Below are 5,957 nucleotides of genomic sequence, written 5' to 3'. Positions count from 1 at the left end.
TGGGTTATTTCCCTTTGTGGTAAGACTCAGGGATTCTGAGTCTTGGGGTTCCCCAGGTAAGGGTTTGGGGAGACCAGAGGGAGCCAAAACCCTGGAATTTTTGGGTGGTGGCAGCAAGATCAAATCTAAGCTGGTAATTAAGCTTAGAAGGGTTCATGCTAACTTCTCAGGTTATGAACGCTAAGGTTCAAATCTGAGTAAGAAGTTATGATAACTCTGAACAGAATTTCAGAAGCAGGGTTTGAAAAATGGCATAAATCAAAGACCAGAACCTATTCTTCTGAAGATAGACCTGCATATATTGTTTATTTTTATATATTTCACTCATTTCTATGTAGAACTCTATCTTTTCTCAGTGATAAATGGGGAAATTAGATGACAGGACAAGGTTGATGAAAGATATCAAAAATAGGAGGTCCTATCCTAGGAGTTGCTGAGTGCTTCTTTTGTGGTGGTGAGCATCCTCAACTCCCTTTGACTTCTGATGTCTTTTCTGTCCATGGTGATAAATTTTGGATGGAGGCACAATAAACTAGAAATTCTGTCACAGGGAAGCGTCACATTGTTGAATGCATTTTTGCAGGGAGAAGAGGGCAAAGGAGAGAGTGAAAGGCTATTGATTTGACAAAAGAACCAACTCATGAACTTTTGTATCTCACTTGTGAGAGAGATTACTGGCTTTAAACCCAAACCAGTGCTTCCCAACATCATTACCATACCCATCTGCATAACACTTTGTACAGTAATTTGACTCAACTCTCATAACCTCCTCTACTCATGTAGAAGCTTAAAGTGGTCCAACATTCAACTGCTTAGCCTACTCTGACTGTTCCTTATGCTGGTGGTGTAAAATGGGAGAAAGAGATTACAACAAATTGTGTTGGTGAATTGTTAGGTCCTTTAGGAAGTCTGCCTAAAGCTGACAATTGTCACCTCTGCTGCAGGGTTATATAAAAGATAAATAAATAAATATATGGAGATATACCTATCTCATAGAACTGGAAGGGACCTTGAAAGGTGGGATTTTCAAAAGTTTTTAACACAGATCTAACTTTGCTCCCATTGAAGTTAATGTTAAAGCTACCTTTATCTTCAGTAGGAGCAATTAGGCCAATGCTAGTCATTCTTGAAAATCCTATTGCACATACATACTTGCTAGTGCCTTGTCCGCTATATTTGAAATGGTCAGGCTTACACCATTTCCCCAGGGAGACTATTCCAAAGTTAATTAGATTTCACTGATAGAAGTTTGGCTATTCTATTTCCCTATTCTTCATTTGCTCCTATTAGTAGCCATTACAAAAGTGTAGAAACAGGTGCTATTCTGGAGTACCACCCAAACAAATTCCTTCAAAATCCTTCTGTCCATATTGACCAAGGTGAAGTGTCCTCATTTTCATCAGGCAATGACCTCTTGATGACAATAATGGCACAGATTAATGGTCCTCAGCAAGCCTGTAAAATGGAGGTGTTTTGTCACAAAATAGAAAATTCTCTCTTTTTCCCAGAAAAGCATAATCTTTTTCTCAGAGGAGAAAAGAGAGGGAGAAAAAAACAACCAACAACCAAAGAAAAATTACTCACCATCAAATTTACTTGTTTTCTACATATTAAAAAAATTGTGGCAATTATTGTGCCACAATAATATCCTACTCTCTTTATTTCATTGTGATTTCCTCCCCAGTCCCCCCATATATGTCTATTGGGAAGGTTTTGTTTTTCAGCACAATGCTGCTTGTCACTTATGTGCAATCTTCACTGGTCTAACGTAATGCCTTTTTTTTTATTTGTCGTCTCCAGAAATGAAATTCTCTCTTGCAAGAATTCAAGATAGTTTAGTGATGTGGGAGCCAAACAAGCTGACATTCAATTGGATAGTCTGAACATCATGTGAGTTCAATGAGTTTATTTTAATGATGATAGCATGTGAGTTTAGGCTAATGGGTGTGACTGGTTTTAACCAAAGAGCTAATGGTTAGAGATTTCAAAAAAAAGTTTGGCTAATAGTAGCACCCAAAATAATATGAGAAATTTTGTCAGAGGTCAGGCCTTTCTGTTGCCTTTACTGTAATTTTGTCTTATATCTTACGGTACAGTGTCTCTTCTAGGTGAGATAAGCTCAGAGAACATCTTGTAAGTGAAAACCTCAATTTTCTTTTAAAAGGAATTAAATTTTAAAAGGAATTAAAAGGTCCATCTGCAAGATAGACTTTCTTTGGAATCCTCCTTAATGATTCATTTTCTGTCTTCACTTAATTGAAATTAATGGGAATTGTTTTTCCTCAAGAATCAGGCCCATAGGTAAGCTGTATTAGGGAACATGTGAAGGCAGTAAGCCATGAAGCTAGCCCTCCTCTTCTAGACCTCTGGCTGTGTTACTGACTTGTGTGTCAACTGAAACATGAATGTAAGGCCATAACCTACTAGATGCACAGTCATCAATGGGAATTCTGTCTCTGCTGAGGATGCTGTCTCTTAGCCTGGCTCATAAACATTAGTCTTCATCAAATGCTACTATGCAGTAGATAACCTCAGCTCAGGGAGAATCCATGACAACACAGGCCAGGATTTATGATAATTCATAAAACTAAGCACTAGAGAAAATTACACAGAGTCTGCCTGGCCAAAGTCTAGATAGACCTCGCTATTAGTTCTCTTCCCCCAAAATAGCATCATCTTGACCTTTATGTAGCAGGAATGCTACAAACTAAGCTACAGAGAGGCAGCCAGTGATGTAAACTTTGATTAAACTTTTCAGCTCTGAGAAGATCCTAAGTAATATTAATGACCTTCTCAGGTTTAATGTACTAATATACCAGGGAAGGACAAAAGGCCATTTATTTTAAGTCTCACTGCAATATGCACTAAGCACGGTCAGTCTGGAATAGCAAAATCATCTCTGATATTGCTGTTGGTGGGATTGTAATTCTTGATTTTTTTTTTCCTATTTTTGTTAGACATCAACTGCCTAGAGCCCTTTTGGTCTGATATAGGTCCAGTGTAAGATTCCGCTGGAACACTCTGTTAGCTCTGTTTGGATTCTGCATAAGAGTTCCTGTGAAATTTCATTTGAATTTTGAATGGTGTGCTGGTTCTACAATGTTCATAGTCTTGTTTACCTCCCTCCTGCCCCCCTTCCCCTCAACACTATTCATAAACATTTGTGAGAACAGGTTTTGCTCACCCAAATACTTGGGAATTGGATGTTTGTCTTGTAAATACCCAAATTCTCATGACTGCAAAGGATTTTGTGTGTAATCAAAAAGGTTCACTGTTTGATAGTTGCTGTTCACTTCTTATAATTCTTTATTAGTTATTCTTGTTCTTAAAAAGCTCCCGTGAAGGAGTAGAAATGATACTGTGTGACTTAAATGACCAGTTACTATTCCAGAATAGTGAGTAGCCAAATTGTAAAGTTTTGTAAACAACTAATACGCTGAAATTTTGTTCACAAACGTGTTTCAAACAAATATGAGTAGTAAATGAAATAGTACAAGTTGGTCTGTTCACAAATGACTTATGAAAAGAAATAAGGCTAAATTCACTGAAGTTCTTTTGCAGCCAGTCATTCAACTATCCGTCTCTGGTATCCAAATTCATCCCTTTAACTAGGAAATTGACTACATTTATTGCAAGATTAGAATGCAGAGGAAAACAAATATTTTCATGAGTCTCATCTGTACATCAAAATGTTTCTATTTAAAAATGTCTTTAAAAGATCAATCGTAATGTTGTTTAAGTTCAAAATGTTCATTGTTTTGGAGAGAGAATAGATTTTTGAAACTTAGTATGTTCACTAAAAATGTCCTTAGTGTTTTTTTTAAAGTTAATTTTTTAAAAACCTTTTACAGTGCTCAGGTCTCAAACCCAATACACTCTTGTTTTAGAATGAGTGAAACTGATCATAGAGTAATTTAATAATAAAAATGAAACTACTGACTACATGATTTTGGGGTGGAGGGTTGAAAAAGAAGTATCCCAATCCCCTTGCACACCTGCATATAGTAGCAGTCCATTCATCCTCTGCTCTCTGGGCTGCACAGGGATTACTTGCACCCACCCTCCTTTGAGGACCAAGAGAACAAGAAGGATGCAGAGATAAAGAGGGGCATGCCCCACCTCTGTATCAGCATACACAGCAGAGCCAGGGCACCAGTGGGAGCAAGCATAATGGGTGGAGCACATCATTCACATCCTATACGCAAAATTTCTGCCTCTGGCGGCACATGCAGACGTAATTGTGGTAATTGTAATCTAGCTTGTTCAGTCAAAATAGATGTGAGGATGCAGAGGTGTGGGTTTCAGCACAGGCTGACAAACATATGTGTATCCCGAGGGGTCAGGCAGGATCATGCAGTCTAGGCTGAAGCCTTTGTCGCTGTGTCCTCATGTCTGTTTTTTAGTGAGCTACCTAGAGTGCAGCTAATGTGGATATGTCTATACAAACTACAATGTAGAAAAGCTGTAAGTTATGTCAAAAAAAAATGAACAAGATAATTAAACATGCACCAGTGTTGGGATTTTCAAAAACACCCTGCATTGGCTTGTCTTTATTCCCAGTTAAATAAAGGTTAAAACTCCCACTGACTTTCAGCAGTGGCCTAACCCTGCTGCTGTTGAGCATTTAAAAAATTCTTTCAGTTTTAATAATCTGGGTGATGGTAGCGGGAACCCACATAAGGAATGTCTTCCAATAGGTTTTTTTATGTTGACATTTTCATTGTAAATTGAATGCATTGAGGGGTGATAGCAGGAGGTGTCTCTCTTTTAAGAGAAATAGCTTCACTACTATTTGGAATTTAATATAAAATGGACACAACACAAAACACAAAAATGAGCAACAATATGTTTAAGGGGACACATGCAAAAATAATCTCTGTTTACCAAGGCTCCAGCTTGCATGTGAAAATGCAATTTAGCTGTGATAATAGAAATTACATTTCAATCAATATGCTGTTTGCTATTAATCCATTTTTTCCTTTTTCCTCTGAAGAGCCCTTAATAACATGTTAGACAAATCATACTGTTTAAAAAGTAATTTGAAACAGAAGTGCCTTTGAATTCTTGTGAATCAGGCACTCATTTTGCAGGAATAATAATATGATCTCATGCTGTTAATGTATGGATTCATACTTCTATATGTGCATTAGCATCTTTTTTTTTTTTTTGATCTGGTTATTGTTATAAGCAATTGTTTCTGAAGATACAGAGTGAAACACTTCATCCATTTGCTCCCTCCACAATCACACTTCCTAAATATCAGAGATGTAGCCAAAAAGCAAAGGCTCTGGAGTTTAACTTCCCCAAAGTAAATGATTGTTTGGACAGAATGCTTTTGGTTAGAGTGAGAAGATAATCAAGGAGTTTGATACAACTGTAAATTATCTCCAAATTCCAGAGTGCTCAGATCCCAGTAACTTGGTTTGTCTTCATATAAATAAAATCAACCAAAGATTCCTACCTCTCTTGTATATTGGAAAGAGGCCATATTTTTATATCATTGCTGTTGTGTATGTATCTCTTGTGACTTGTTTTCTGTCTAGTATACCTTTTACTATATTAAATGGAGAGAATCAGCTGACATTTTGTGTTCTGATACATCCAGCTACACACAAACACACACCAACTCCCACAGAGAATTTGCTTTTCCTCTCTTTTTTATTTCTTCTTTTCTTTAATTCTCACTCAGACAGAGGCTATATTGGCAGCTGTTACCATTTTGCCACTGAGTTACAGTTTGCATCCGGCCATCTCAAAGTGCTATGTAAACAACAATTACTCTCCTCGCCCTCCCGAGGTAGATATTATTATTATTATTTGAGATTTTCCATATCCCTCTGTGTCATAAGGTATAATTCCCAAATCTGAACCTTAGCGTCCAAAATTTGGGTACCTGCATGAATTCCTCTAAGCTTAATTACTAGCTTAGATCTGATAGCCTGCCACCACCCAAAAAT

General features: G+C 37.3%; 1 protein-coding gene across 3 annotated transcripts in view; it reads left to right on the top strand.

Annotated features, from left to right (window-relative positions):
• Window positions 1–5,957, top strand: part of LRRC4C (leucine rich repeat containing 4C) — a 933,364-nt gene that overhangs the window by 390,876 nt on the left and 536,531 nt on the right. For all 3 annotated transcript variants that reach the window (XR_004375621.1, XM_032794464.2, XM_032794453.2), the window contains exon 2: window positions 1,801–1,890. The gene's annotated coding sequence lies outside the window, so the exon portion shown is untranslated. The remainder of the gene's footprint in view (window positions 1–1,800; window positions 1,891–5,957) is intronic.

Source organism: Chelonoidis abingdonii, chromosome 4 (assembly GCF_003597395.2).
Source record: "Chelonoidis abingdonii isolate Lonesome George chromosome 4, CheloAbing_2.0, whole genome shotgun sequence".
Taxonomy (NCBI): Eukaryota; Metazoa; Chordata; order Testudines; family Testudinidae; genus Chelonoidis; species Chelonoidis abingdonii.
The sequence above is the reverse complement of the archived record's forward strand: the minus strand, read 5'-3'. Positions and strand labels throughout refer to the sequence as shown.